We start from the raw sequence: 8,381 nt of genomic DNA, 5'->3' as shown, positions 1-8,381 counted from the left end.
GTCTTTCGACGTGCCCGCCGGCCACCGCCGCACGAGTACGGCAAACCGCGTATGCCGGGGCGGGGTTGGCGACGCCGACGCAAAAGTGGGAACCGCCACTAGGATGTTCGCCGTTTTTGGCAGAGTGAGTGCTGGCACTCCGGCGAAGCGAAAGAGCGCGAATGCGCCCACGAAAGTGGCGTGTTTGGACGTGCTTGACGACGACCACCGCAGGAAAACGAAAAACCACGTCAGCCGGGGCGAGCGACCCATGGCGGTCTGGGTGCTTATCGCTGCTATTATAGGGGCACCCCGGCAGACGCAAAAAAAAAAAAAAATTTTTTTCGACATTCTTTTTTGCTCGTCGACCTCGGGTGACCCAGGTCGCAGTGGGAGCCGCGCACGAAAGCGGCGTCGCGAGACGGCTTCGCGGTCGCTAGTCGCACGAGCTCGGCAACCGCGTCTGCCGGGGCGGAGTTCGGGACGCCGACGGCTAAGTGGGAACCGCCGCTCGGATGTTCGCCGTTTGTGGCCGAGTGAGTGCTGGCACTCCGGCGAAGCCAAATGGGGCCGATTCCGGCACGATATCGGCGTCTTTCTACGTGCTCGCCGGCGACCGTCGCACGAGTACGGCAAAGTGCGTCTGCCGGGGCGGGGTTTGCGACGCGTACGCAATAGTGAGAACCGTCGCTCGGATGTTCGTCGTCTTTCGCCGAGCCAGTGCTGGCAATCCGGCGAAGCCGAACGGAGCCGATTCGGGCACGATATCGGCGTCTTTCCACGTGCTCGCCGGCGACCGTCGCACGAGTACGGTAAACCGCGTCAGCCGGGGCGGAGTTCGGGACGCCGATGCGAAAGTGGGAAGCGCCGCTCGGATCTTCGCCGTTTTTGGAGGAGTCAGTGGCGGCACTCCGGTGAAGCCAAGGTGCGCCAATTCGCGCACGATATCGGCGTCTTTCGACGTGCCCGCCGGCCACCGTCGCACGAGTACGGCAAACCTCGTCTGCCGGGGCGGGGTTTGCGACGCCGACGCAAAAGTGGGAACCGCCGCTCGGATGTTCGCCGTTTTTGGCAGAGTGAGTGCTGGCACTCCGGCGAAGCGAAAGAGCGCGAATGCGCCCACGAAAGTGGCGTGTTTGGACGTGCTTGACGACGACCACCGCAGGAAAACGAAAAACCACGTCAGCCGGGGCGAGCGACCCATGGCGGTCTGGGTGCTTATCGCTGCTATTATAGGGGCACCCCGGCAGACGCAAAAAAAAAAAAATTTTTTTTCGACATTCTTTTTTGCTCGTCGACCTCGGGTGACCCAGGTCGCAGTGGGAGCCGCGCACGAAAGCGGCGTCGCGAGACGGCTTCGCGGTCGCTAGTCGCACGAGCTCGGCAACCGCGTCTGCCGGGGCGGAGTTCGGGACGCCGACGGCTAAGTGGGAACCGCCGCTCGGATGTTCGCCGTTTGTGGCCGAGTGACTGCTGGCACTCCGGCGAAGCCAAACGGGGCCGATTCCGGCACGATATCGGCGTCTTTCTACGTGCTCGCCGGCGACCGTCGCACGAGTACGGCAAAGTGCGTCTGCCGGGGCGGGGTTTGCGACGCGTACGCAATAGTGAGAACCGTCGCTCGGATGTTCGTCGTCTTTCGCCGAGCCAGTGCTGGCACTCCGGCGAAGCCGAACGGAGCCGATTCGGGCACGATATCGGCGTCTTTCCACGTGCTCGCCGGCGACCGTCGCACGAGTACGGTAAACCGCGTCAGCCGGGGCGGAGTTCGGGACGCCGATGCGAAAGTGGGAAGCGCCGCTCGGATCTTCGCCGTTTTTGGAGGAGTCAGTGGCGGCACTCCGGTGAAGCCAAGGTGCGCCAATTCGCGCACGATATCGGCGTCTTTCGACGTGCCCGCCGGCCACCGTCGCACGAGTACGGCAAACCTCGTCTGCCGGGGCGGGGTTTGCGACGCCGACGCAAAAGTGGGAACCGCCGCTCGGATGTTCGCCGTTTTTGGCAGAGTGAGTGCTGGCACTCCGGCGAAGCGAAAGAGCGTGAATGCGCCCACGAAAGTAGCGTATTTGGACGTGCTTGACGGCGACCGCCGCAGGAGTACGAAAAACCACGTCAGCCGGGGCGAGCGACCCACGGCGGTCTGGGTGCTTATCGCTGCTATTATAGGGGCACCCCGGCAGACGCAGAAAGAAAAAAAAAATGGGTACATGGCGTGCGTCACCGTGCGGCTTCGCAGCGTTGCCGAAGTCGCCGAGCCCTTCGACTGAGCCGAACGGCGGACAGGGAACGTTGGTCGGCCGTTCTAACCTGTCGGTGCCACGCCGAGACGTCGTTAAGGAAAACCGCGTCGTGGGCCTCTACGACGCCGTCGAGTCGTTGTACGTTTGGTGTCCAGCGTGTCGGCGGCGAGTAGCGGACACGTCGTTCACGACTTCGGTCTTTCGCAGTCGACGCGAACTTGCGGAGAGTCGTGGTGCCTCACGTTTTCGGCAGAAACCGCGGCGGAATTTTCCCGTGCGTGCGCGCACGACCTCGGTGCTGTGCCGTCAGCGTAGTGTTGCACAAACTCGTGGCCTACCCAAGGTGCGGTACGTTTGCGGCCGTATCCTCGGTGGGAATTTCGTGAGTAGGGTCGCAAATTCTACGACCTCGGCGGGTTTGAGAGCGACGTAGACTTGTGGCACGCTCAACATGCCACACGTTTCGGGGCACACCCGCGGTGAAATTTTCTCGAGTACGCTCGTATTAGGGCCCAAGGAGGTCTGGGTACTTATCGCTGCTATTATGTGGGGGTTCTCGTGAGCGGCGTACGCGAAAGCGACCGGGTGTCTGATATGCGGCGGGCTTCGGCCTCGTCAAGCGTGTCCTCGGGTCTGCTCCAGGGGAATCCACGGCAGTCGTCTGCAGCCTCATCCGCTTGATGCGTTAGGGGCTGGTTGTCGGACGGTGCCGTTTTACCACGATATCGAGGTGTGTTCCGTGTCGTCCTCGGGCGATTCAGATGCGAAAGCGCCGAAGACGCGGGCGTGACCCGTCGTCTGGCGGCTTTGCAGTCTCGGCTCCGTTGCTAGTTCCGGCCGGTCCACCGACAGTGCAGCGGGCTTGGGCAACCCGCACGGCGCGACCGAGTCGATGCAACGAAAAAGAGCGAGCATGAACGTGCTTCTTGCCGCACGGCTCCCACTCGTCTTTCGGGAAGGTTGTGCCGTAGCGAGCTCGAACGCCGTCATCTCGGAGTGCAAAATAAGCGTGTTGGGGCGCCTGAAGGTGGCCTCCGCCGCACACAGACTGCGTCCGGCCCGCCGAGGGCGAGGACGGACGCGCAGTCGAACGATTACCTGGTTGATCCTGCCAGTAATCATATGCTTGTCTCAAAGATTAAGCCATGCATGTCTAAGTACATGCCGAAATAAGGCGAAACCGCGAATGGCTCATTAAATCAGTTATGGTTCCTTAGATCGTTTCTTCCTACTTGGATAACTGTGGCAATTCTAGAGCTAATACATGCAGTGAGCCTGGAGCCCTTTGGGTAACGGGTGCTTTTATTAGACCAAGATCGATCGGGTTTCGGCCCGTATTGTGTGGTGACTCTGGATAACTTTGTGCTGATCGCATGGCCACGAGCCGGCGACGTTTCTTTCAAGTGTCTGCCTTATCAACTTTCGATGGTAGGTTACTTGCTTACCATGGTTGTTACGGGTAACGGAGAATCAGGGTTCGATTCCGGAGAGGGAGCCTGAGAAACGGCTACCACATCCAAGGAAGGCAGCAGGCGCGCAAATTACCCACTCCCGGCACGGGGAGGTAGTGACGAAAAATAACAATACGGGACTCTTTTGAGGCCCCGTAATTGAAATGAGTACACTCTAAATCCTTTAACGAGGATCAATTGGAGGGCAAGTCTGGTGCCAGCAGCCGCGGTAATTCCAGCTCCAATAGCGTATACTAAAGCTGCTGCGGTTAAAAAGCTCGTAGTTGGATCTCAGTTCCAGACGAGTAGTGCATCTACCCGATGCGACGGCTCGGACTGAACATCATGCCGGTTCTTTCTTGGTGCACTTCATTGTGTGCCTCGAGATGGCCGGTGCTTTTACTTTGAAAAAATTAGAGTGCTCAACGCAGGCGAGTCGCCTGAATAAACTTGCATGGAATAATAGAACAAGACCTCGTTTCTGTTCTGTTGGTTTTTGGAATACGAGGTAATGATTAAGAGGGACGGACGGGGGCATTCGTATTGCGGCGCTAGAGGTGAAATTCTTGGACCGTCGCAAGACGAACTACTGCGAAAGCATTTGCCAAGAATGTTTTCATTGATCAAGAACGAAAGTCAGAGGTTCGAAGGCGATCAGATACCGCCCTAGTTCTGACCATAAACGATGCCAACCAGCGATCCGCCTGAGTTACTCAAATGACTCGGCGGGCAGCTTCCGGGAAACCAAAGTATTTGGGTTCCGGGGGAAGTATGGTTGCAAAGCTGAAACTTAAAGGAATTGACGGAAGGGCACCACCAGGAGTGGAGCCTGCGGCTTAATTTGACTCAACACGGGAAAACTTACCCGGCCCGGACACTGGGAGGATTGACAGATTGAGAGCTCTTTCTTGATTCGGTGGATGGTGGTGCATGGCCGTTCTTAGTTGGTGGAGCGATTTGTCTGGTTAATTCCGATAACGAACGAGACTCTAGCCTATTAAATAGGTGCGGGGTTCCCAGCACCTTACAACCTTCTTAGAGGGACAAGCGGCTCCTAGCCGCACGAAACAGAGCAATAACAGGTCTGTGATGCCCTTAGATGTCCGGGGCCGCACGCGCGCTACACTGAAGGAAGCAGCGTGTCTTTATCCCTGTCTGAAAAGACTGGGTAACCCGTGGAACTTCTTTCGTGATTGGGATAGGGGCTTGCAATTGTTCCCCTTGAACGAGGAATTCCCAGTAAGCGCGAGTCATAAGCTCGCGTTGATTACGTCCCTGCCCTTTGTACACACCGCCCGTCGCTACTACCGATTGAATGATTTAGTGAGGTCTTCGGACCGATGTCCGGCGCGGCCTTTCGGTTGCGCCGGTCTGTTGGAAAGATGACCAAACTTGATCATTTAGAGGAAGTAAAAGTCGTAACAAGGTTTCCGTAGGTGAACCTGCGGAAGGATCATTAACGGATTGTGAAGGGTGAGCGCCTCAGCTGCGTCTGCGCCCGACACTTTCTGCCGCTGACCCCGTTTGGACGCGGGGTCGGCTTTTCCCCACGGGGCTGCCTGAATGTGGAGCGGCACCCCGTGACAAATTGTTGCGCCCAGCGGACGCCAACACCGCGACCTTGGACGGTCGGCCAGGTGGCGGACGCGGGTACAAACGGCGCAACGCACTCATAGGTCGGCTTTCGACCCGCCACTGCACCGTGGCTCGAAGCGCTCGAAATGCGCGACCCGACCGCTGCGGGACCGCCTAGTACTGTAAACAGGAGCGGCGGAGCGCGAACGGCGAGTCGTGGTTACGTCGGTAGAAGGCGAGGCTGCGCGTTCCCGAAACGCCAGCCGAGTGCCCTCCCGACCGTTCGAGCGTGCAAGAACGAGACCCGACAATCGCGCGGCGACTGCCAAGTACGAGAGGAACGGCACAAGCGTCGGCGGTCGGTCAAGGAACTGGCGATGTGACGGGTCCGCTGTGCACCAGTGCATACCGTCCCGCCGTCCGCGGCAAGCGCCTCCGCGTCCTCGGGTGACGGAGGCTGCCGGTCGGTTCTTGCAGGCGAGGGATCTCGCTGGCACCGGTTCGCGTTGACGCGCGGCCGGTCATGGCACGGCGATGCGACGGCCGAGGTGCGCAGTACTCGATGGAGGAACCGCACGCTCCGATGACCGTCCCGCCCTCCGCGGCGTATGCGTACCGACCGTAATGGTTGCAGCAGCGCCGGCCGGCTTTTGAATTCGCCACACGAAACACGGTGCGAGATCGCGGTTAGGGGAGCGTCGACGTTGCCAGGCGTTTTGCTTGCTGCCGAGGGAAAGGCGGCACGGCCACGTCGCGCTCGTCGCGATTAGCGGGTCTGCGCGCTTTGGGAAGGTGCCGCAACGACTTGCCGAAAGAGGAAGCACGGAAGAACGAGGGACTTGGACGTCCCGACAATTGAACGCACTTGCGGCCAGGCCCTTGCTGGCTTCGTTCTTCCGCCTCGAGTAGGCTCGTACGCGGCTCCGGCGCCGAAAGTGGTCCTTGGCACCGACTTCGGTGGACGTGGGAAGTGCCGCGCAAGTACGGCGCGCCTGGCTCCACCTGTTGGCTAAAGTAGGCAGCCGGATCGGCATTTTGGTGTGCGGTGGCAAACCGTGGATGCGAAAAAAGCTTGTGCGATTTCGTGGAACAAAAAGCGGGGGTCCCCCTTTTTATGCGGAGGAGACCGACCCGCCCGCCGTGGTGAACCGCGACGCCACGGTAAAAACGGGAGAGGCTTGTCGATGGGACCGTGCATCCCGCGCTCCACGGAGGCCGGGAGGCGGCCGCCCGAGGAAATGTGTAGCCGTCGAGGCCCGCATCTGCGTGCACTCTTATCCAAATGGGTGTACCGCAGGCATTTTCTGGTTAGGCGGGCCAATGAGAGCGAGCACACAACGATACCTACGGGTCCGGCTTGGAGAACCGGCTTCGACGCCTCCCGAGTATTTATAGAGGGGTGGACCACGAAAGCACTCGCAAGTAGCGGAAGCGAAACGCCGTCCGAAACACACCGTTTGCTCGATTTGCGGCAGCCGAAAAAGGCGCGGCAGAGTTTTGGAGTCCAAGCGTGCGCTGAAAAGCGCCCTTCTTGGCCACTGTTTGGCCGAGTGCCAGAAACGTTTGGTTTTGACTGTACGGAATTGAACAAACACTTTTTCACGACTCTAAGCGGTGGATCACTCGGTTCTCGGGTCGATGAAGAACGCAGCCAGCTGCGAGACTTGGTGTGAATTGCAGGACACACTGAGCACTGATTCTTTGAACGCACATTGCGGCCTTGGGTCTTCCCTTGGCTTCGTCTGTCTGAGGGTCGGATCACATATCAAGAGAGCCTTCGGCGCACAAGGGAACGTGAGCCGTCGACTCGTTTTGACCGCGTCGGCAACACGGACAGCACGCTGAACACCTCACAGCGAGCGCCAACAGCGGCCACTCAAGGGCGAGACGGTGGCGACCGTCGTGCCAGAGCCCAACCGAAACGGGGGCGACCGACTGCATTGAGGATGTGGCACCTCGTTGAGACCGCCGCAGGACTTCGAGTCGGAAGGAAGCCTGCAGGGAAAGTGCGGTCGAGGTTGCGTACTCCTCTCTGCGACCGGGCGCGCAAGAGCTGCGAGAGCCACGGACGCGCAACTTTAACGCACGGTAAACACGAGGAGCGAAAGCCGGCCAGCAAAGCTTCTCCAGCCGTGCGCAAAGTGCGCGAGATCGCAGCCTTGCGTTGCGCTTGTTGCCCTCGAAGTAAGCAGGGTGTCCCGTAGACCGGGCGCTCGAACACGCTGCGGGGCCGTGCCTCCTCCAGGCTTTGCCGCGCGAACAGGGAACGTTCGCGCGCAAAGCGCAGGGAGGTGAGGAGGCTGCGCCCGACGTTTGCGGTTCGCTGCGTACGCGGTTGATGCGGAGAGCACGGCGCGACGACTTGCCGCGAAGCGGAAAAAGTCTCCCGCACGAGTTGGCGAAACGTTGGCGAAGCTTAAGGCGTTCTCGTCGTAGTCCGCCGTCGGTCTAAGTGCTTCGCAGTTCCCGTCCCGTTCAAAAAACTGGGCCACTCCAGTTGGGGCGGGGGCGACGCTACACGAGACGATGCCTCTCGCCAGGCTGCGTGGCTGCCCTTGCGGCGGCGGCGACTGGCCTCGGCGGTGTTTGGGCTTTCGACACGGTCGTTTATCACGCAACTGCTCGGACGACGCACGCGCGCAGCGGAATGCCGCTTGCCAGCCTTGTGAAGATGTGACCCTGTACAGGGTTGCGGGCGCACTTGGTAGGGCGTCGTACTCGGTTCGCGATGGGTTTACGAACGTGTCCCGTCACTTCCACGTCACACCGGTTGTGCGCCGCACGCGTGCAGCGGGGAAGCCGATTGCCAGCCTTGTGAAGAAGTGGCCCTGTACAGGGTTGCGGGCGCACTTGGTAGGGCGAGCGCACGCGGTCGTGCAGGAAGTTGATGGAAGCGAATGTATCCGCTGTCGACCTCAGATCAGGCGAGACAACCCGCTGAATTTAAGCATATCACTAAGCGGAGGAAAAGAAACCAACAGGGATTCCCCGAGTAGCTGCGAGCGAAACGGGACCGAGCCCAGCACCGAATCCCCCGTCCTTGCAGGCGGTCGGGAAATGTGGTGTATGGGAGGCGACGTTCTCGGGTGTTTGCGACGGTGCAAGTCCCCCTGACAGGGGCTTGTCCCAGAGTGGG

General features: G+C 60.0%; 2 non-coding genes and 1 pseudogene across 2 annotated transcripts; all 3 read left to right on the top strand.

Moving 5' to 3' along the window:
- Nucleotides 1-3,314: 3,314 nt before the first annotated feature.
- On the top strand, nucleotides 3,315-5,129 carry LOC142793481 (small subunit ribosomal RNA). The gene has a single exon (XR_012891570.1). It is a non-coding gene; the product is annotated as a small subunit ribosomal RNA (ribosomal RNA).
- Nucleotides 5,130-6,848: 1,719 nt separating this feature from the next.
- Nucleotides 6,849-7,001, top strand: LOC142793488 (5.8S ribosomal RNA). Its single transcript, XR_012891577.1, has one exon. It is a non-coding gene; the product is annotated as a 5.8S ribosomal RNA (ribosomal RNA).
- A 1,154-nt stretch (nucleotides 7,002-8,155) lies between these two features.
- LOC142793496 (large subunit ribosomal RNA) overlaps nucleotides 8,156-8,381 on the top strand; it is a 4,442-nt pseudogene continuing 4,216 nt past the window's right edge.

Source organism: Rhipicephalus microplus, unplaced genomic scaffold, assembly GCF_043290135.1.
Source record: "Rhipicephalus microplus isolate Deutch F79 unplaced genomic scaffold, USDA_Rmic scaffold_303, whole genome shotgun sequence".
Lineage (NCBI taxonomy): Eukaryota > Metazoa > Arthropoda > Arachnida > Ixodida > Ixodidae > Rhipicephalus > Rhipicephalus microplus.
The sequence above is the reverse complement of the archived record's forward strand: the minus strand, read 5'-3'. Positions and strand labels throughout refer to the sequence as shown.